The sequence below is a fragment of the Mercurialis annua genome, linkage group LG5 (assembly GCF_937616625.2).
Source record: "Mercurialis annua linkage group LG5, ddMerAnnu1.2, whole genome shotgun sequence".
Lineage (NCBI taxonomy): Eukaryota > Viridiplantae > Streptophyta > Magnoliopsida > Malpighiales > Euphorbiaceae > Mercurialis > Mercurialis annua.
In genome coordinates, this window is record NC_065574.1 from 41,957,172 (window position 1) to 41,974,440 (window position 17,269).

The 17,269-nt window shown below is 45.7% G+C and overlaps 50 non-coding genes across 50 annotated transcripts; all 50 read left to right on the plus strand.

Annotated features, from left to right (window-relative positions):
• The first annotated feature begins 72 nt into the window (after positions 1-72).
• Positions 73-191, plus strand: LOC126684118 (5S ribosomal RNA). Its single transcript, XR_007642311.1, has one exon. It is a non-coding gene; the product is annotated as a 5S ribosomal RNA (ribosomal RNA).
• Positions 192-416: 225 nt separating this feature from the next.
• On the plus strand, positions 417-535 carry LOC126683503 (5S ribosomal RNA). The gene has a single exon (XR_007641723.1). It is a non-coding gene; the product is annotated as a 5S ribosomal RNA (ribosomal RNA).
• A 225-nt stretch (positions 536-760) lies between these two features.
• On the plus strand, positions 761-879 carry LOC126684119 (5S ribosomal RNA). Its single transcript, XR_007642312.1, has one exon. It is a non-coding gene; the product is annotated as a 5S ribosomal RNA (ribosomal RNA).
• Positions 880-1,097: 218 nt separating this feature from the next.
• Positions 1,098-1,216, plus strand: LOC126684120 (5S ribosomal RNA). Its single transcript, XR_007642313.1, has one exon. It is a non-coding gene; the product is annotated as a 5S ribosomal RNA (ribosomal RNA).
• Positions 1,217-1,434: 218 nt separating this feature from the next.
• On the plus strand, positions 1,435-1,553 carry LOC126684121 (5S ribosomal RNA). The gene has a single exon (XR_007642314.1). It is a non-coding gene; the product is annotated as a 5S ribosomal RNA (ribosomal RNA).
• Positions 1,554-1,785: 232 nt separating this feature from the next.
• Positions 1,786-1,904, plus strand: LOC126684122 (5S ribosomal RNA). The gene has a single exon (XR_007642315.1). It is a non-coding gene; the product is annotated as a 5S ribosomal RNA (ribosomal RNA).
• A 232-nt stretch (positions 1,905-2,136) lies between these two features.
• LOC126684123 (5S ribosomal RNA) lies at positions 2,137-2,255 on the plus strand. Its single transcript, XR_007642316.1, has one exon. It is a non-coding gene; the product is annotated as a 5S ribosomal RNA (ribosomal RNA).
• Positions 2,256-2,487: 232 nt separating this feature from the next.
• LOC126684124 (5S ribosomal RNA) lies at positions 2,488-2,606 on the plus strand. The gene has a single exon (XR_007642317.1). It is a non-coding gene; the product is annotated as a 5S ribosomal RNA (ribosomal RNA).
• A 218-nt stretch (positions 2,607-2,824) lies between these two features.
• LOC126684126 (5S ribosomal RNA) lies at positions 2,825-2,943 on the plus strand. The gene has a single exon (XR_007642319.1). It is a non-coding gene; the product is annotated as a 5S ribosomal RNA (ribosomal RNA).
• Positions 2,944-3,175: 232 nt separating this feature from the next.
• On the plus strand, positions 3,176-3,294 carry LOC126684127 (5S ribosomal RNA). Its single transcript, XR_007642320.1, has one exon. It is a non-coding gene; the product is annotated as a 5S ribosomal RNA (ribosomal RNA).
• Positions 3,295-3,526: 232 nt separating this feature from the next.
• LOC126684128 (5S ribosomal RNA) lies at positions 3,527-3,645 on the plus strand. The gene has a single exon (XR_007642321.1). It is a non-coding gene; the product is annotated as a 5S ribosomal RNA (ribosomal RNA).
• A 225-nt stretch (positions 3,646-3,870) lies between these two features.
• Positions 3,871-3,989, plus strand: LOC126684129 (5S ribosomal RNA). The gene has a single exon (XR_007642322.1). It is a non-coding gene; the product is annotated as a 5S ribosomal RNA (ribosomal RNA).
• A 225-nt stretch (positions 3,990-4,214) lies between these two features.
• Positions 4,215-4,333, plus strand: LOC126684308 (5S ribosomal RNA). Its single transcript, XR_007642493.1, has one exon. It is a non-coding gene; the product is annotated as a 5S ribosomal RNA (ribosomal RNA).
• Positions 4,334-4,551: 218 nt separating this feature from the next.
• Positions 4,552-4,670, plus strand: LOC126684130 (5S ribosomal RNA). The gene has a single exon (XR_007642323.1). It is a non-coding gene; the product is annotated as a 5S ribosomal RNA (ribosomal RNA).
• Positions 4,671-4,888: 218 nt separating this feature from the next.
• Positions 4,889-5,007, plus strand: LOC126684131 (5S ribosomal RNA). Its single transcript, XR_007642324.1, has one exon. It is a non-coding gene; the product is annotated as a 5S ribosomal RNA (ribosomal RNA).
• Positions 5,008-5,239: 232 nt separating this feature from the next.
• On the plus strand, positions 5,240-5,358 carry LOC126684624 (5S ribosomal RNA). Its single transcript, XR_007642796.1, has one exon. It is a non-coding gene; the product is annotated as a 5S ribosomal RNA (ribosomal RNA).
• A 218-nt stretch (positions 5,359-5,576) lies between these two features.
• LOC126684132 (5S ribosomal RNA) lies at positions 5,577-5,695 on the plus strand. Its single transcript, XR_007642325.1, has one exon. It is a non-coding gene; the product is annotated as a 5S ribosomal RNA (ribosomal RNA).
• Positions 5,696-5,920: 225 nt separating this feature from the next.
• On the plus strand, positions 5,921-6,039 carry LOC126684133 (5S ribosomal RNA). The gene has a single exon (XR_007642326.1). It is a non-coding gene; the product is annotated as a 5S ribosomal RNA (ribosomal RNA).
• Positions 6,040-6,271: 232 nt separating this feature from the next.
• LOC126684134 (5S ribosomal RNA) lies at positions 6,272-6,390 on the plus strand. The gene has a single exon (XR_007642327.1). It is a non-coding gene; the product is annotated as a 5S ribosomal RNA (ribosomal RNA).
• Positions 6,391-6,622: 232 nt separating this feature from the next.
• LOC126684625 (5S ribosomal RNA) lies at positions 6,623-6,741 on the plus strand. The gene has a single exon (XR_007642797.1). It is a non-coding gene; the product is annotated as a 5S ribosomal RNA (ribosomal RNA).
• Positions 6,742-6,959: 218 nt separating this feature from the next.
• LOC126684135 (5S ribosomal RNA) lies at positions 6,960-7,078 on the plus strand. Its single transcript, XR_007642328.1, has one exon. It is a non-coding gene; the product is annotated as a 5S ribosomal RNA (ribosomal RNA).
• A 225-nt stretch (positions 7,079-7,303) lies between these two features.
• Positions 7,304-7,422, plus strand: LOC126684137 (5S ribosomal RNA). The gene has a single exon (XR_007642330.1). It is a non-coding gene; the product is annotated as a 5S ribosomal RNA (ribosomal RNA).
• Positions 7,423-7,654: 232 nt separating this feature from the next.
• Positions 7,655-7,773, plus strand: LOC126684138 (5S ribosomal RNA). Its single transcript, XR_007642331.1, has one exon. It is a non-coding gene; the product is annotated as a 5S ribosomal RNA (ribosomal RNA).
• Positions 7,774-8,005: 232 nt separating this feature from the next.
• On the plus strand, positions 8,006-8,124 carry LOC126684626 (5S ribosomal RNA). Its single transcript, XR_007642798.1, has one exon. It is a non-coding gene; the product is annotated as a 5S ribosomal RNA (ribosomal RNA).
• Positions 8,125-8,342: 218 nt separating this feature from the next.
• On the plus strand, positions 8,343-8,461 carry LOC126684139 (5S ribosomal RNA). The gene has a single exon (XR_007642332.1). It is a non-coding gene; the product is annotated as a 5S ribosomal RNA (ribosomal RNA).
• A 225-nt stretch (positions 8,462-8,686) lies between these two features.
• LOC126684140 (5S ribosomal RNA) lies at positions 8,687-8,805 on the plus strand. The gene has a single exon (XR_007642333.1). It is a non-coding gene; the product is annotated as a 5S ribosomal RNA (ribosomal RNA).
• Positions 8,806-9,037: 232 nt separating this feature from the next.
• LOC126684141 (5S ribosomal RNA) lies at positions 9,038-9,156 on the plus strand. Its single transcript, XR_007642334.1, has one exon. It is a non-coding gene; the product is annotated as a 5S ribosomal RNA (ribosomal RNA).
• Positions 9,157-9,374: 218 nt separating this feature from the next.
• LOC126684143 (5S ribosomal RNA) lies at positions 9,375-9,493 on the plus strand. Its single transcript, XR_007642336.1, has one exon. It is a non-coding gene; the product is annotated as a 5S ribosomal RNA (ribosomal RNA).
• A 220-nt stretch (positions 9,494-9,713) lies between these two features.
• On the plus strand, positions 9,714-9,832 carry LOC126684144 (5S ribosomal RNA). The gene has a single exon (XR_007642337.1). It is a non-coding gene; the product is annotated as a 5S ribosomal RNA (ribosomal RNA).
• Positions 9,833-10,057: 225 nt separating this feature from the next.
• Positions 10,058-10,176, plus strand: LOC126684145 (5S ribosomal RNA). Its single transcript, XR_007642338.1, has one exon. It is a non-coding gene; the product is annotated as a 5S ribosomal RNA (ribosomal RNA).
• A 218-nt stretch (positions 10,177-10,394) lies between these two features.
• LOC126684146 (5S ribosomal RNA) lies at positions 10,395-10,513 on the plus strand. The gene has a single exon (XR_007642339.1). It is a non-coding gene; the product is annotated as a 5S ribosomal RNA (ribosomal RNA).
• Positions 10,514-10,733: 220 nt separating this feature from the next.
• On the plus strand, positions 10,734-10,852 carry LOC126684147 (5S ribosomal RNA). The gene has a single exon (XR_007642340.1). It is a non-coding gene; the product is annotated as a 5S ribosomal RNA (ribosomal RNA).
• A 225-nt stretch (positions 10,853-11,077) lies between these two features.
• Positions 11,078-11,196, plus strand: LOC126684149 (5S ribosomal RNA). Its single transcript, XR_007642342.1, has one exon. It is a non-coding gene; the product is annotated as a 5S ribosomal RNA (ribosomal RNA).
• Positions 11,197-11,414: 218 nt separating this feature from the next.
• Positions 11,415-11,533, plus strand: LOC126684150 (5S ribosomal RNA). The gene has a single exon (XR_007642343.1). It is a non-coding gene; the product is annotated as a 5S ribosomal RNA (ribosomal RNA).
• Positions 11,534-11,772: 239 nt separating this feature from the next.
• Positions 11,773-11,891, plus strand: LOC126684627 (5S ribosomal RNA). The gene has a single exon (XR_007642799.1). It is a non-coding gene; the product is annotated as a 5S ribosomal RNA (ribosomal RNA).
• Positions 11,892-12,109: 218 nt separating this feature from the next.
• LOC126684151 (5S ribosomal RNA) lies at positions 12,110-12,228 on the plus strand. Its single transcript, XR_007642344.1, has one exon. It is a non-coding gene; the product is annotated as a 5S ribosomal RNA (ribosomal RNA).
• Positions 12,229-12,448: 220 nt separating this feature from the next.
• LOC126684152 (5S ribosomal RNA) lies at positions 12,449-12,567 on the plus strand. Its single transcript, XR_007642345.1, has one exon. It is a non-coding gene; the product is annotated as a 5S ribosomal RNA (ribosomal RNA).
• A 225-nt stretch (positions 12,568-12,792) lies between these two features.
• On the plus strand, positions 12,793-12,911 carry LOC126684154 (5S ribosomal RNA). The gene has a single exon (XR_007642346.1). It is a non-coding gene; the product is annotated as a 5S ribosomal RNA (ribosomal RNA).
• Positions 12,912-13,129: 218 nt separating this feature from the next.
• On the plus strand, positions 13,130-13,248 carry LOC126684155 (5S ribosomal RNA). The gene has a single exon (XR_007642347.1). It is a non-coding gene; the product is annotated as a 5S ribosomal RNA (ribosomal RNA).
• A 239-nt stretch (positions 13,249-13,487) lies between these two features.
• Positions 13,488-13,606, plus strand: LOC126684629 (5S ribosomal RNA). The gene has a single exon (XR_007642801.1). It is a non-coding gene; the product is annotated as a 5S ribosomal RNA (ribosomal RNA).
• A 218-nt stretch (positions 13,607-13,824) lies between these two features.
• Positions 13,825-13,943, plus strand: LOC126684156 (5S ribosomal RNA). Its single transcript, XR_007642348.1, has one exon. It is a non-coding gene; the product is annotated as a 5S ribosomal RNA (ribosomal RNA).
• A 220-nt stretch (positions 13,944-14,163) lies between these two features.
• On the plus strand, positions 14,164-14,282 carry LOC126684157 (5S ribosomal RNA). Its single transcript, XR_007642349.1, has one exon. It is a non-coding gene; the product is annotated as a 5S ribosomal RNA (ribosomal RNA).
• Positions 14,283-14,507: 225 nt separating this feature from the next.
• Positions 14,508-14,626, plus strand: LOC126684158 (5S ribosomal RNA). The gene has a single exon (XR_007642350.1). It is a non-coding gene; the product is annotated as a 5S ribosomal RNA (ribosomal RNA).
• Positions 14,627-14,858: 232 nt separating this feature from the next.
• On the plus strand, positions 14,859-14,977 carry LOC126685060 (5S ribosomal RNA). Its single transcript, XR_007643216.1, has one exon. It is a non-coding gene; the product is annotated as a 5S ribosomal RNA (ribosomal RNA).
• A 239-nt stretch (positions 14,978-15,216) lies between these two features.
• LOC126684630 (5S ribosomal RNA) lies at positions 15,217-15,335 on the plus strand. Its single transcript, XR_007642802.1, has one exon. It is a non-coding gene; the product is annotated as a 5S ribosomal RNA (ribosomal RNA).
• A 218-nt stretch (positions 15,336-15,553) lies between these two features.
• Positions 15,554-15,672, plus strand: LOC126684159 (5S ribosomal RNA). The gene has a single exon (XR_007642351.1). It is a non-coding gene; the product is annotated as a 5S ribosomal RNA (ribosomal RNA).
• A 220-nt stretch (positions 15,673-15,892) lies between these two features.
• On the plus strand, positions 15,893-16,011 carry LOC126684161 (5S ribosomal RNA). The gene has a single exon (XR_007642353.1). It is a non-coding gene; the product is annotated as a 5S ribosomal RNA (ribosomal RNA).
• Positions 16,012-16,236: 225 nt separating this feature from the next.
• Positions 16,237-16,355, plus strand: LOC126684162 (5S ribosomal RNA). The gene has a single exon (XR_007642354.1). It is a non-coding gene; the product is annotated as a 5S ribosomal RNA (ribosomal RNA).
• A 218-nt stretch (positions 16,356-16,573) lies between these two features.
• Positions 16,574-16,692, plus strand: LOC126684163 (5S ribosomal RNA). The gene has a single exon (XR_007642355.1). It is a non-coding gene; the product is annotated as a 5S ribosomal RNA (ribosomal RNA).
• Positions 16,693-16,924: 232 nt separating this feature from the next.
• LOC126684164 (5S ribosomal RNA) lies at positions 16,925-17,043 on the plus strand. The gene has a single exon (XR_007642356.1). It is a non-coding gene; the product is annotated as a 5S ribosomal RNA (ribosomal RNA).
• Positions 17,044-17,269: the final 226 nt, after the last annotated feature.

Sequence of the window (17,269 nt, forward strand, 5' to 3'; positions counted from 1 at the left end):
AAAGATAGTTTTTATTTTGGTTGAATGAGTTGCAAGGCAGCAGATATATACGATGATCGTGCAAGGTGTGACGGGTGCGATCATACCAGCACTAATGCACCGGATCCCATCAGAACTCCGAAGTTAAACGTGCTTGGGCGAGAGCAGTACTAGGATGGGTGACCTCCTGGGAAGTCCTCGTGTTGCACCCCTTTTTTGCATTTTTGCGGTCCGCGCCTGCATTTTTTTAATTATTATCGCCTATCGCGTAAACAGAACGAGTAACGAGCAACGAGCACCGGTGAATTGCAATGCAGGGACTAAACGGGAAATATGAAAAAGTTCAGGGACCAAAACGTACTTTTAAAGATAGTTTTTATTTTGGTTGAATGAGTTGCAAGGCAGCAGATATATACGATGATCGTGCAAGGTGTGACGGGTGCGATCATACCAGCACTAATGCACCGGATCCCATCAGAACTCCGAAGTTAAGCGTGCTTGGGCGAGAGTAGTACTAGGATGGGTGACCTCCTGGGAAGTCCTCGTGTTGCACCCCCTTTTTGCATTTTTGCGGTCCGCGCCTGCATTTTTTTAATTATTATCGCCTATCGCGTAAACAGAACGAGTAACGAGCAACGAGCACCGGTGAATTGCAATGCAGGGACTAAACGGGAAATATGAAAAAGTTCAGGGACCAAAACGTACTTTTAAAGATATTTTTTATTTTGGTTGAATGAGTTGCAAGGCAGCAGATATATACGATGATCGTGCAAGGTGTGACGGGTGCGATCATACCAGCACTAATGCACCGGATCCCATCAGAACTCCGAAGTTAAACGTGCTTGGGCGAGAGCAGTACTAGGATGGGTGACCTCCTGGGAAGTCCTCGTGTTGCACCCCTTTTTTGCATTTTTGCGGTCCGCGCCTGCATTTTTTTAATTATTATCGCCTATCGCGTAAACAGAACGAGTAACGAGCACCGGTGAATTGCAATGCAGGGACTAAACGGGAAATATGAAAAAGTTCAGGGACCAAAACGTACTTTTAAAGATAGTTTTTATTTTGGTTGAATGAGTTGCAAGGCAGCAGATATATACGATGATCGTGCAAGGTGTGACGGGTGCGATCATACCAGCACTAATGCACCGGATCCCATCAGAACTCCGAAGTTAAACGTGCTTGGGCGAGAGCAGTACTAGGATGGGTGACCTCCTGGGAAGTCCTCGTGTTGCACCCCTTTTTGGCATTTTTGCGGTCCGCGCCTGCATTTTTTTAATTATTATCGCCTATCGCGTAAACAGAACGAGTAACGAGCACCGGTGAATTGCAATGCAGGGACTAAACGGGAAATATGAAAAAGTTCAAAGACCAAAACGTACTTTTAAAGATAGTTTTTATTTTGGTTGAATGAGTTGCAAGGCAGCAGATATATACGATGATCGTGCAAGGTGTGACGGGTGCGATCATACCAGCACTAATGCACCGGATCCCATCAGAACTCCGAAGTTAAACGTGCTTGGGCGAGAGCAGTACTAGGATGGGTGACCTCCTGGGAAGTCCTCGTGTTGCACCCCTTTTTGGCATTTTTGCGGTCCGCGCCTGCATTTTTTTAATTATTATCGCCTATCGCGTAAACAGAACGAGTAACGAGTAACGAGCAACGAGCACCGGTGAATTGCAATGCAGGGACTAAACGGGAAATATGAAAAAGTTCAAAGACCAAAACGTACTTTTAAAGATAGTTTTTATTTTGGTTGAATGAGTTGCAAGGCAGCAGATATATACGATGATCGTGCAAGGTGTGACGGGTGCGATCATACCAGCACTAATGCACCGGATCCCATCAGAACTCCGAAGTTAAACGTGCTTGGGCGAGAGCAGTACTAGGATGGGTGACCTCCTGGGAAGTCCTCGTGTTGCACCCCTTTTTGGCATTTTTGCGGTCCGCGCCTGCATTTTTTTAATTATTATCGCCTATCGCGTAAACAGAACGAGTAACGAGTAACGAGCAACGAGCACCGGTGAATTGCAATGCAGGGACTAAACGGGAAATATGAAAAAGTTCAGGGACCAAAACGTACTTTTAAAGATAGTTTTTATTTTGGTTGAATGAGTTGCAAGGCAGCAGATATATACGATGATCGTGCAAGGTGTGACGGGTGCGATCATACCAGCACTAATGCACCGGATCCCATCAGAACTCCGAAGTTAAACGTGCTTGGGCGAGAGCAGTACTAGGATGGGTGACCTCCTGGGAAGTCCTCGTGTTGCACCCCTTTTTGGCATTTTTGCGGTCCGCGCCTGCATTTTTTTAATTATTATCGCCTATCGCGTAAACAGAACGAGTAACGAGTAACGAGCAACGAGCACCGGTGAATTGCAATGCAGGGACTAAACGGGAAATATGAAAAAGTTCAGGGACCAAAACGTACTTTTAAAGATAGTTTTTATTTTGGTTGAATGAGTTGCAAGGCAGCAGATATATACGATGATCGTGCAAGGTGTGACGGGTGCGATCATACCAGCACTAATGCACCGGATCCCATCAGAACTCCGAAGTTAAACGTGCTTGGGCGAGAGCAGTACTAGGATGGGTGACCTCCTGGGAAGTCCTCGTGTTGCACCCCTTTTTGGCATTTTTGCGGTCCGCGCCTGCATTTTTTTAATTATTATCGCCTATCGCGTAAACAGAACGAGTAACGAGCACCGGTGAATTGCAATGCAGGGACTAAACGGGAAATATGAAAAAGTTCAAAGACCAAAACGTACTTTTAAAGATAGTTTTTATTTTGGTTGAATGAGTTGCAAGGCAGCAGATATATACGATGATCGTGCAAGGTGTGACGGGTGCGATCATACCAGCACTAATGCACCGGATCCCATCAGAACTCCGAAGTTAAACGTGCTTGGGCGAGAGCAGTACTAGGATGGGTGACCTCCTGGGAAGTCCTCGTGTTGCACCCCTTTATTGCATTTTTGCGGTCCGCGCCTGCATTTTTTTAATTAGTATCGCATATCGCGTAAACAGAACGAGTAACGAGTAACGAGCAACGAGCACCGGTGAATTGCAATGCAGGGACTAAACGGGAAATATGAAAAAGTTCAGGGACCAAAACGTACTTTTAAAGATAGTTTTTATTTTGGTTGAATGAGTTGCAAGGCAGCAGATATATACGATGATCGTGCAAGGTGTGACGGGTGCGATCATACCAGCACTAATGCACCGGATCCCATCAGAACTCCGAAGTTAAACGTGCTTGGGCGAGAGCAGTACTAGGATGGGTGACCTCCTGGGAAGTCCTCGTGTTGCACCCCTTTTTGGCATTTTTGCGGTCCGCGCCTGCATTTTTTTAATTATTATCGCCTATCGCGTAAACAGAACGAGTAACGAGTAACGAGCAACGAGCACCGGTGAATTGCAATGCAGGGACTAAACGGGAAATATGAAAAAGTTCAGGGACCAAAACGTACTTTTAAAGATAGTTTTTATTTTGGTTGAATGAGTTGCAAGGCAGCAGATATATACGATGATCGTGCAAGGTGTGACGGGTGCGATCATACCAGCACTAATGCACCGGATCCCATCAGAACTCCGAAGTTAAACGTGCTTGGGCGAGAGCAGTACTAGGATGGGTGACCTCCTGGGAAGTCCTCGTGTTGCACCCCTTTTTTGCATTTTTGCGGTCCGCGCCTGCATTTTTTTAATTATTATCGCCTATCGCGTAAACAGAACGAGTAACGAGCAACGAGCACCGGTGAATTGCAATGCAGGGACTAAACGGGAAATATGAAAAAGTTCAGGGACCAAAACGTACTTTTAAAGATAGTTTTTATTTTGGTTGAATGAGTTGCAAGGCAGCAGATATATACGATGATCGTGCAAGGTGTGACGGGTGCGATCATACCAGCACTAATGCACCGGATCCCATCAGAACTCCGAAGTTAAACGTGCTTGGGCGAGAGCAGTACTAGGATGGGTGACCTCCTGGGAAGTCCTCGTGTTGCACCCCCTTTTTGCATTTTTGCGGTCCGCGCCTGCATTTTTTTAATTATTATCGCCTATCGCGTAAACAGAACGAGTAACGAGCAACGAGCACCGGTGAATTGCAATGCAGGGACTAAACGGGAAATATGAAAAAGTTCAGGGACCAAAACGTACTTTTAAAGATATTTTTTATTTTGGTTGAATGAGTTGCAAGGCAGCAGATATATACGATGATCGTGCAAGGTGTGACGGGTGCGATCATACCAGCACTAATGCACCGGATCCCATCAGAACTCCGAAGTTAAACGTGCTTGGGCGAGAGGAGTACTAGGATGGGTGACCTCCTGGGAAGTCCTCGTGTTGCACCCCTTTTTTGCATTTTTGCGTTCCGCGCCTGCATTTTTTTAATTATTATCGCCTATCGCGTAAACAGAACGAGTAACGAGCACCGGTGAATTGCAATGCAGGGACTAAACGGGAAATATGAAAAAGTTCAGGGACCAAAACGTACTTTTAAAGATAGTTTTTATTTTGGTTGAATGAGTTGCAAGGCAGCAGATATATACGATGATCGTGCAAGGTGTGACGGGTGCGATCATACCAGCACTAATGCACCGGATCCCATCAGAACTCCGAAGTTAAACGTGCTTGGGCGAGAGCAGTACTAGGATGGGTGACCTCCTGGGAAGTCCTCGTGTTGCACCCCTTTTTGGCATTTTTGCGGTCCGCGCCTGCATTTTTTTAATTATTATCGCCTATCGCGTAAACAGAACGAGTAACGAGCACCGGTGAATTGCAATGCAGGGACTAAACGGGAAATATGAAAAAGTTCAAAGACCAAAACGTACTTTTAAAGATAGTTTTTATTTTGGTTGAATGAGTTGCAAGGCAGCAGATATATACGATGATCGTGCAAGGTGTGACGGGTGCGATCATACCAGCACTAATGCACCGGATCCCATCAGAACTCCGAAGTTAAACGTGCTTGGGCGAGAGCAGTACTAGGATGGGTGACCTCCTGGGAAGTCCTCGTGTTGCACCCCTTTTTGGCATTTTTGCGGTCCGCGCCTGCATTTTTTTAATTATTATCGCCTATCGCGTAAACAGAACGAGTAACGAGTAACGAGCAACGAGCACCGGTGAATTGCAATGCAGGGACTAAACGGGAAATATGAAAAAGTTCAGGGACCAAAACGTACTTTTAAAGATAGTTTTTATTTTGGTTGAATGAGTTGCAAGGCAGCAGATATATACGATGATCGTGCAAGGTGTGACGGGTGCGATCATACTAGCACTAATACACCGGATCCCATCAGAACTCCGAAGTTAAACGTGCTTGGGCGAGAGCAGTACTAGGATGGGTGACCTCCTGGGAAGTCCTCGTGTTGCACCCCTTTTTTGCATTTTTGCGGTCCGCGCCTGCATTTTTTTAATTATTATCGCCTATCGCGTAAACAGAACGAGTAACGAGCACCGGTGAATTGCAATGCAGGGACTAAACGGGAAATATGAAAAAGTTCAGGGACCAAAACGTACTTTTAAAGATATTTTTTATTTTGGTTGAATGAGTTGCAAGGCAGCAGATATATACGATGATCGTGCAAGGTGTGACGGGTGCGATCATACCAGCACTAATGCACCGGATCCCATCAGAACTCCGAAGTTAAACGTGCTTGGGCGAGAGCAGTACTAGGATGGGTGACCTCCTGGGAAGTCCTCGTGTTGCACCCCTTTATTGCATTTTTGCGGTCCGCGCCTGCATTTTTTTAATTATTATCGCCTATCGCGTAAACAGAACGAGTAACGAGCAACGAGCACCGGTGAATTGCAATGCAGGGACTAAACGGGAAATATGAAAAAGTTCAGGGACCAAAACGTACTTTTAAAGATAGTTTTTATTTTGGTTGAATGAGTTGCAAGGCAGCAGATATATACGATGATCGTGCAAGGTGTGACGGGTGCGATCATACCAGCACTAATGCACCGGATCCCATCAGAACTCCGAAGTTAAACGTGCTTGGGCGAGAGCAGTACTAGGATGGGTGACCTCCTGGGAAGTCCTCGTGTTGCACCCCTTTTTGGCATTTTTGCGGTCCGCGCCTGCATTTTTTTAATTATTATCGCCTATCGCGTAAACAGAACGAGTAACGAGTAACGAGCACCGAGCACCGGTGAATTGCAATGCAGGGACTAAACGGGAAATATGAAAAAGTTCAGGGACCAAAACGTACTTTTAAAGATAGTTTTTATTTTGGTTGAATGAGTTGCAAGGCAGCAGATATATACGATGATCGTGCAAGGTGTGACGGGTGCGATCATACCAGCACTAATGCACCGGATCCCATCAGAACTCCGAAGTTAAACGTGCTTGGGCGAGAGCAGTACTAGGATGGGTGACCTCCTGGGAAGTCCTCGTGTTGCACCCCTTTATTGCATTTTTGCGGTCCGCGCCTGCATTTTTTTAATTAGTATCGCATATCGCGTAAACAGAACGAGTAACGAGTAACGAGCAACGAGCACCGGTGAATTGCAATGCAGGGACTAAACGGGAAATATGAAAAAGTTCAGGGACCAAAACGTACTTTTAAAGATAGTTTTTATTTTGGTTGAATGAGTTGCAAGGCAGCAGATATATACGATGATCGTGCAAGGTGTGACGGGTGCGATCATACTAGCACTAATACACCGGATCCCATCAGAACTCCGAAGTTAAACGTGCTTGGGCGAGAGCAGTACTAGGATGGGTGACCTCCTGGGAAGTCCTCGTGTTGCACCCCTTTTTTGCATTTTTGCGGTCCGCGCCTGCATTTTTTTAATTATTATCGCCTATCGCGTAAACAGAACGAGTAACGAGCACCGGTGAATTGCAATGCAGGGACTAAACGGGAAATATGAAAAAGTTCAGGGACCAAAACGTACTTTTAAAGATATTTTTTATTTTGGTTGAATGAGTTGCAAGGCAGCAGATATATACGATGATCGTGCAAGGTGTGACGGGTGCGATCATACCAGCACTAATGCACCGGATCCCATCAGAACTCCGAAGTTAAACGTGCTTGGGCGAGAGCAGTACTAGGATGGGTGACCTCCTGGGAAGTCCTCGTGTTGCACCCCTTTATTGCATTTTTGCGGTCCGCGCCTGCATTTTTTTAATTATTATCGCCTATCGCGTAAACAGAACGAGTAACGAGCAACGAGCACCGGTGAATTGCAATGCAGGGACTAAACGGGAAATATGAAAAAGTTCAGGGACCAAAACGTACTTTTAAAGATAGTTTTTATTTTGGTTGAATGAGTTGCAAGGCAGCAGATATATACGATGATCGTGCAAGGTGTGACGGGTGCGATCATACCAGCACTAATGCACCGGATCCCATCAGAACTCCGAAGTTAAACGTGCTTGGGCGAGAGCAGTACTAGGATGGGTGACCTCCTGGGAAGTCCTCGTGTTGCACCCCTTTTTGGCATTTTTGCGGTCCGCGCCTGCATTTTTTTAATTATTATCGCCTATCGCGTAAACAGAACGAGTAACGAGTAACGAGCAACGAGCACCGGTGAATTGCAATGCAGGGACTAAACGGGAAATATGAAAAAGTTCAGGGACCAAAACGTACTTTTAAAGATAGTTTTTATTTTGGTTGAATGAGTTGCAAGGCAGCAGATATATACGATGATCGTGCAAGGTGTGACGGGTGCGATCATACCAGCACTAATGCACCGGATCCCATCAGAACTCCGAAGTTAAACGTGCTTGGGCGAGAGCAGTACTAGGATGGGTGACCTCCTGGGAAGTCCTCGTGTTGCACCCCTTTATTGCATTTTTGCGGTCCGCGCCTGCATTTTTTTAATTAGTATCGCATATCGCGTAAACAGAACGAGTAACGAGTAACGAGCAACGAGCACCGGTGAATTGCAATGCAGGGACTAAACGGGAAATATGAAAAAGTTCAGGGACCAAAACGTACTTTTAAAGATAGTTTTTATTTTGGTTGAATGAGTTGCAAGGCAGCAGATATATACGATGATCGTGCAAGGTGTGACGGGTGCGATCATACTAGCACTAATACACCGGATCCCATCAGAACTCCGAAGTTAAACGTGCTTGGGCGAGAGCAGTACTAGGATGGGTGACCTCCTGGGAAGTCCTCGTGTTGCACCCCTTTTTTGCATTTTTGCGGTCCGCGCCTGCATTTTTTTAATTATTATCGCCTATCGCGTAAACAGAACGAGTAACGAGCACCGGTGAATTGCAATGCAGGGACTAAACGGGAAATATGAAAAAGTTCAGGGACCAAAACGTACTTTTAAAGATATTTTTTATTTTGGTTGAATGAGTTGCAAGGCAGCAGATATATACGATGATCGTGCAAGGTGTGACGGGTGCGATCATACCAGCACTAATGCACCGGATCCCATCAGAACTCCGAAGTTAAACGTGCTTGGGCGAGAGCAGTACTAGGATGGGTGACCTCCTGGGAAGTCCTCGTGTTGCACCCCTTTATTGCATTTTTGCGGTCCGCGCCTGCATTTTTTTAATTATTATCGCCTATCGCGTAAACAGAACGAGTAACGAGCAACGAGCACCGGTGAATTGCAATGCAGGGACTAAACGGGAAATATGAAAAAGTTCAGGGACCAAAACGTACTTTTAAAGATAGTTTTTATTTTGGTTGAATGAGTTGCAAGGCAGCAGATATATACGATGATCGTGCAAGGTGTGACGGGTGCGATCATACCAGCACTAATGCACCGGATCCCATCAGAACTCCGAAGTTAAACGTGCTTGGGCGAGAGCAGTACTAGGATGGGTGACCTCCTGGGAAGTCCTCGTGTTGCACCCCTTTTTGGCATTTTTGCGGTCCGCGCCTGCATTTTTTTAATTATTATCGCCTATCGCGTAAACAGAACGAGTAACGAGTAACGAGCAACGAGCACCGGTGAATTGCAATGCAGGGACTAAACGGGAAATATGAAAAAGTTCAGGGACCAAAACGTACTTTTAAAGATAGTTTTTATTTTGGTTGAATGAGTTGCAAGGCAGCAGATATATACGATGATCGTGCAAGGTGTGACGGGTGCGATCATACCAGCACTAATGCACCGGATCCCATCAGAACTCCGAAGTTAAACGTGCTTGGGCGAGAGCAGTACTAGGATGGGTGACCTCCTGGGAAGTCCTCGTGTTGCACCCCTTTTTTGCATTTTTGCGGTCCGCGCCTGCATTTTTTTAATTATTATCGCCTATCGCGTAAACGAGTAACGAGCAACGAGCACCGGTATTGCAATGCAGGGACTAAACGGGAAATATGAAAAAGTTCAGGGACCAAAACGTACTTTTAAAGATATTTTTTATTTTGGTTGAATGAGTTGTAAGGCAGCAGATATATACGATGATCGTGCAAGGTGTGACGGGTGCGATCATACCAGCACTAATGCACCGGATCCCATCAGAACTCCGAAGTTAAACGTGCTTGGGCGAGAGCAGTACTAGGATGGGTGACCTCCTGGGAAGTCCTCGTGTTGCACCCCTTTTTTGCATTTTTGCGGTCCGCGCCTGCATTTTTTTAATTATTATCGCCTATCGCGTAAACGAGTAACGAGCAACGAGCACCGGTGAATTGCAATGCAGGGACTAAACGGGAAATATGAAAAAGTTCAGGGACCAAAACGTACTTTTAAAGATATTTTTTATTTTGGTTGAATGAGTTGCAAGGCAGCAGATATATACGATGATCGTGCAAGGTGTGACGGGTGCGATCATACCAGCACTAATGCACCGGATCCCATCAGAACTCCGAAGTTAAACGTGCTTGGGCGAGAGCAGTACTAGGATGGGTGACCTCCTGGGAAGTCCTCGTGTTGCACCCCTTTTTGGCATTTTTGCGGTCCGCGCCTGCATTTTTTTAATTATTATCGCCTATCGCGTAAACAGAACGAGTAACGAGCAACGAGCACCGGTGAATTGCAATGCAGGGACTAAACGGGAAATATGAAAAAGTTCAGGGACCAAAACGTACTTTTAAAGATAGTTTTTATTTTGGTTGAATGAGTTGCAAGGCAGCAGATATATACGATGATCGTGCAAGGTGTGACGGGTGCGATCATACCAGCACTAATGCACCGGATCCCATCAGAACTCCGAAGTTAAACGTGCTTGGGCGAGAGCAGTACTAGGATGGGTGACCTCCTGGGAAGTCCTCGTGTTGCACCCCTTTTTTGCATTTTTGCGGTCCGCGCCTGCATTTTTTTAATTATTATCGCCTATCGCGTAAACGAGTAACGAGCAACGAGCACCGGTATTGCAATGCAGGGACTAAACGGGAAATATGAAAAAGTTCAGGGACCAAAACGTACTTTTAAAGATATTTTTTATTTTGGTTGAATGAGTTGTAAGGCAGCAGATATATACGATGATCGTGCAAGGTGTGACGGGTGCGATCATACCAGCACTAATGCACCGGATCCCATCAGAACTCCGAAGTTAAACGTGCTTGGGCGAGAGCAGTACTAGGATGGGTGACCTCCTGGGAAGTCCTCGTGTTGCACCCCTTTTTTGCATTTTTGCGGTCCGCGCCTGCATTTTTTTAATTATTATCGCCTATCGCGTAAACGAGTAACGAGCAACGAGCACCGGTGAATTGCAATGCAGGGACTAAACGGGAAATATGAAAAAGTTCAGGGACCAAAACGTACTTTTAAAGATATTTTTTATTTTGGTTGAATGAGTTGCAAGGCAGCAGATATATACGATGATCGTGCAAGGTGTGACGGGTGCGATCATACCAGCACTAATGCACCGGATCCCATCAGAACTCCGAAGTTAAACGTGCTTGGGCGAGAGCAGTACTAGGATGGGTGACCTCCTGGGAAGTCCTCGTGTTGCACCCCTTTATTGCATTTTTGCGGTCCGCGCCTGCATTTTTTTAATTATTATCGCCTATCGCGTAAACAGAACGAGTAACGAGCAACGAGCACCGGTGAATTGCAATGCAGGGACTAAACGGGAAATATGAAAAAGTTCAGGGACCAAAACGTACTTTTAAAGATATTTTTTATTTTGGTTGAATGAGTTGCAAGGCAGCAGATATATACGATGATCGTGCAAGGTGTGACGGGTGCGATCATACCAGCACTAATGCACCGGATCCCATCAGAACTCCGAAGTTAAACGTGCTTGGGCGAGAGCAGTACTAGGATGGGTGACCTCCTGGGAAGTCCTCGTGTTGCACCCCTTTTTTGCATTTTTGCGGTCCGCGCCTGCATTTTTTTAATTATTATCGCCTATCGCGTAAACAGAACGAGTAACGAGCACCGGTGAATTGCAATGCAGGGACTAAACGGGAAATATGAAAAAGATCAGGGACCAAAACGTACTTTTAAAGATAGTTTTTATTTTGGTTGAATGAGTTGCAAGGCAGCAGATATATACGATGATCGTGCAAGGTGTGACGGGTGCGATCATACCAGCACTAATGCACCGGATCCCATCAGAACTCCGAAGTTAAACGTGCTTGGGCGAGAGCAGTACTAGGATGGGTGACCTCCTGGGAAGTCCTCGTGTTGCACCCCTTTTTGGCATTTTTGCGGTCCGCGCCTGCATTTTTTTAATTATTATCGCCTATCGCGTAAACAGAACGAGTAACGAGTAACGAGCAACGAGCAACGAGCACCGGTGAATTGCAATGCAGGGACTAAACGGGAAATATGAAAAAGTTCAGGGACCAAAACGTACTTTTAAAGATAGTTTTTATTTTGGTTGAATGAGTTGCAAGGCAGCAGATATATACGATGATCGTGCAAGGTGTGACGGGTGCGATCATACTAGCACTAATACACCGGATCCCATCAGAACTCCGAAGTTAAACGTGCTTGGGCGAGAGCAGTACTAGGATGGGTGACCTCCTGGGAAGTCCTCGTGTTGCACCCCTTTTTTGCATTTTTGCGGTCCGCGCCTGCATTTTTTTAATTATTATCGCCTATCGCGTAAACGAGTAACGAGCAACGAGCACCGGTATTGCAATGCAGGGACTAAACGGGAAATATGAAAAAGTTCAGGGACCAAAACGTACTTTTAAAGATATTTTTTATTTTGGTTGAATGAGTTGCAAGGCAGCAGATATATACGATGATCGTGCAAGGTGTGACGGGTGCGATCATACCAGCACTAATGCACCGGATCCCATCAGAACTCCGAAGTTAAACGTGCTTGGGCGAGAGCAGTACTAGGATGGGTGACCTCCTGGGAAGTCCTCGTGTTGCACCCCTATTTTGCATTTTTGCGGTCCGCGCCTGCATTTTTTTAATTATTATCGCCTATCGCGTAAACGAGTAACGAGCAACGAGCACCGGTGAATTGCAATGCAGGGACTAAACGGGAAATATGAAAAAGTTCAGGGACCAAAACGTACTTTTAAAGATATTTTTTATTTTGGTTGAATGAGTTGCAAGGCAGCAGATATATACGATGATCGTGCAAGGTGTGACGGGTGCGATCATACCAGCACTAATGCACCGGATCCCATCAGAACTCCGAAGTTAAACGTGCTTGGGCGAGAGCAGTACTAGGATGGGTGACCTCCTGGGAAGTCCTCGTGTTGCACCCCTTTATTGCATTTTTGCGGTCCGCGCCTGCATTTTTTTAATTATTATCGCCTATCGCGTAAACAGAACGAGTAACGAGCAACGAGCACCGGTGAATTGCAATGCAGGGACTAAACGGGAAATATGAAAAAGTTCAGGGACCAAAACGTACTTTTAAAGATATTTTTTATTTTGGTTGAATGAGTTGCAAGGCAGCAGATATATACGATGATCGTGCAAGGTGTGACGGGTGCGATCATACCAGCACTAATGCACCGGATCCCATCAGAACTCCGAAGTTAAACGTGCTTGGGCGAGAGCAGTACTAGGATGGGTGACCTCCTGGGAAGTCCTCGTGTTGCACCCCTTTTTTGCATTTTTGCGGTCCGCGCCTGCATTTTTTTAATTATTATCGCCTATCGCGTAAACAGAACGAGTAACGAGCACCGGTGAATTGCAATGCAGGGACTAAACGGGAAATATGAAAAAGTTCAGGGACCAAAACGTACTTTTAAAGATAGTTTTTATTTTGGTTGAATGAGTTGCAAGGCAGCAGATATATACGATGATCGTGCAAGGTGTGACGGGTGCGATCATACCAGCACTAATGCACCGGATCCCATCAGAACTCCGAAGTTAAACGTGCTTGGGCGAGAGCAGTACTAGGATGGGTGACCTCCTGGGAAGTCCTCGTGTTGCACCCCTTTTTGGCATTTTTGCGGTCCGCGCCTGCATTTTTTTAATTATTATCGCCTATCGCGTAAACAGAACGAGTAACGAGTAACGAGCAACGAGCAACGAGCACCGGTGAATTGCAATGCAGGGACTAAACGGGAAATATGAAAAAGTTCAGGGACCAAAACGTACTTTTAAAGATAGTTTTTATTTTGGTTGAATGAGTTGCAAGGCAGCAGATATATACGATGATCGTGCAAGGTGTGACGGGTGCGATCATACTAGCACTAATACACCGGATCCCATCAGAACTCCGAAGTTAAACGTGCTTGGGCGAGAGCAGTACTAGGATGGGTGACCTCCTGGGAAGTCCTCGTGTTGCACCCCTTTTTTGCATTTTTGCGGTCCGCGCCTGCATTTTTTTAATTATTATCGCCTATCGCGTAAACGAGTAACGAGCAACGAGCACCGGTATTGCAATGCAGGGACTAAACGGGAAATATGAAAAAGTTCAGGGACCAAAACGTACTTTTAAAGATATTTTTTATTTTGGTTGAATGAGTTGTAAGGCAGCAGATATATACGATGATCGTGCAAGGTGTGACGGGTGCGATCATACCAGCACTAATGCACCGGATCCCATCAGAACTCCGAAGTTAAACGTGCTTGGGCGAGAGCAGTACTAGGATGGGTGACCTCCTGGGAAGTCCTCGTGTTGCACCCCTTTTTTGCATTTTTGCGGTCCGCGCCTGCATTTTTTTAATTATTATCGCCTATCGCGTAAACGAGTAACGAGCAACGAGCACCGGTGAATTGCAATGCAGGGACTAAACGGGAAATATGAAAAAGTTCAGGGACCAAAACGTACTTTTAAAGATTTTTTTTATTTTGGTTGAATGAGTTGCAAGGCAGCAGATATATACGATGATCGTGCAAGGTGTGACGGGTGCGATCATACCAGCACTAATGCACCGGATCCCATCAGAACTCCGAAGTTAAACGTGCTTGGGCGAGAGCAGTACTAGGATGGGTGACCTCCTGGGAAGTCCTCGTGTTGCACCCCTTTATTGCATTTTTGCGGTCCGCGCCTGCATTTTTTTAATTATTATCGCCTATCGCGTAAACAGAACGAGTAACGAGCAACGAGCACCGGTGAATTGCAATGCAGGGACTAAACGGGAAATATGAAAAAGTTCAGGGACCAAAACGTACTTTTAAAGATAGTTTTTATTTTGGTGGAATGAGTTGCAAGGCAGCAGATATATACGATGATCGTGCAAGGTGTGACGGGTGCGATCATACCAGCACTAATGCACCGGATCCCATCAGAACTCCGAAGTTAAACGTGCTTGGGCGAGAGCAGTACTAGGATGGGTGACCTCCTGGGAAGTCCTCGTGTTGCACCCCTTTTTGGCATTTTTGCGGTCCGCGCCTGCATTTTTTTAATTATTATCGCCTATCGCGTAAACAGAACGAGTAACGAGTAACGAGCACCGAGCACCGGTGAATTGCAATGCAGGGACTAAACGGGAAATATGAAAAAGTTCAGGGACCAAAACGTACTTTTAAAGATAGTTTTTATTTTGGTTGAATGAGTTGCAAGGCAGCAGATATATACGATGATCGTGCAAGGTGTGACGGGTGCGATCATACCAGCACTAATGCACCGGATCCCATCAGAACTCCGAAGTTCAACGAGCTTGGGCGAGAGCAGTACTAGGATGGGTGACCTCCTGGGAAGTCCTCGTGTTGCACCCCTTTTTGGCATTTTTGCGGTCCGCGCCTGCATTTTTTTAATTATTATCGCCTATCGCGTAAACAGAACGAGTAACGAGTAACGAGCAACGAGCAACGAGCACCGGTGAATTGCAATGCAGGGACTAAACGGGAAATATGAAAAAGTTCAGGGACCAAAACGTACTTTTAAAGATAGTTTTTATTTTGGTTGAATGAGTTGCAAGGCAGCAGATATATACGATGATCGTGCAAGGTGTGACGGGTGCGATCATACTAGCACTAATACACCGGATCCCATCAGAACTCCGAAGTTAAACGTGCTTGGGCGAGAGCAGTACTAGGATGGGTGACCTCCTGGGAAGTCCTCGTGTTGCACCCCTTTTTTGCATTTTTGCGGTCCGCGCCTGCATTTTTTTAATTATTATCGCCTATCGCGTAAACGAGTAACGAGCAACGAGCACCGGTATTGCAATGCAGGGACTAAACGGGAAATATGAAAAAGTTCAGGGACCAAAACGTACTTTTAAAGATATTTTTTATTTTGGTTGAATGAGTTGTAAGGCAGCAGATATATACGATGATCGTGCAAGGTGTGACGGGTGCGATCATACCAGCACTAATGCACCGGATCCCATCAGAACTCCGAAGTTAAACGTGCTTGGGCGAGAGCAGTACTAGGATGGGTGACCTCCTGGGAAGTCCTCGTGTTGCACCCCTTTTTTGCATTTTTGCGGTCCGCGCCTGCATTTTTTTAATTATTATCGCCTATCGCGTAAACGAGTAACGAGCAACGAGCACCGGTGAATTGCAATGCAGGGACTAAACGGGAAATATGAAAAAGTTCAGGGACCAAAACGTACTTTTAAAGATATTTTTTATTTTGGTTGAATGAGTTGCAAGGCAGCAGATATATACGATGATCGTGCAAGGTGTGACGGGTGCGATCATACCAGCACTAATGCACCGGATCCCATCAGAACTCCGAAGTTAAACGTGCTTGGGCGAGAGCAGTACTAGGATGGGTGACCTCCTGGGAAGTCCTCGTGTTGCACCCCTTTATTGCATTTTTGCGGTCCGCGCCTGCATTTTTTTAATTATTATCGCCTATCGCGTAAACAGAACGAGTAACGAGCAACGAGCACCGGTGAATTGCAATGCAGGGACTAAACGGGAAATATGAAAAAGTTCAGGGACCAAAACGTACTTTTAAAGATATTTTTTATTTTTGTTGAATGAGTTGCAAGGCAGCAGATATATACGATGATCGTGCAAGGTGTGACGGGTGCGATCATACCAGCACTAATGCACCGGATCCCATCAGAACTCCGAAGTTAAACGTGCTTGGGCGAGAGCAGTACTAGGATGGGTGACCTCCTGGGAAGTCCTCGTGTTGCACCCCTTTTTTGCATTTTTGCGGTCCGCGCCTGCATTTTTTTAATTATTATCGCCTATCGCGTAAACAGAACGAGTAACGAGCACCGGTGAATTGCAATGCAGGGACTAAACGGGAAATATGAAAAAGTTCAGGGACCAAAACGTACTTTTAAAGATAGTTTTTATTTTGGTTGAATGAGTTGCAAGGCAGCAGATATATACGATGATCGTGCAAGGTGTGACGGGTGCGATCATACCAGCACTAATGCACCGGATCCCATCAGAACTCCGAAGTTAAACGTGCTTGGGCGAGAGCAGTACTAGGATGGGTGACCTCCTGGGAAGTCCTCGTGTTGCACCCCTTTTTGGCATTTTTGCGGTCCGCGCCTGCATTTTTTTAATTATTATCGCCTATCGCGTAAACAGAACGAGTAACGAGTAACGAGCAACGAGCACCGGTGAATTGCAATGCAGGGACTAAACGGGAAATATGAAAAAGTTCAGGGACCAAAACGTACTTTTAAAGATAGTTTTTATTTTGGTTGAATGAGTTGCAAGGCAGCAGATATATACGATGATCGTGCAAGGTGTGACGGGTGCGATCATACCAGCACTAATGCACCGGATCCCATCAGAACTCCGAAGTTAAACGTGCTTGGGCGAGAGCAGTACTAGGATGGGTGACCTCCTGGGAAGTCCTCGTGTTGCACCCCTTTTTGGCATTTTTGCGGTCCGCGCCTGCATTTTTTTAATTATTATCGCCTATCGCGTAAACAGAACGAGTAACGAGTAACGAGCAACGAGCAACGAGCACCGGTGAATTGCAATGCAGGGACTAAACGGGAAATATGAAAAAGTTCAGGGACCAAAACGTACTTTTAAAGATAGTTTTTATTTTGGTTGAATGAGTTGCAAGGCAGCAGATATATACGATGATCG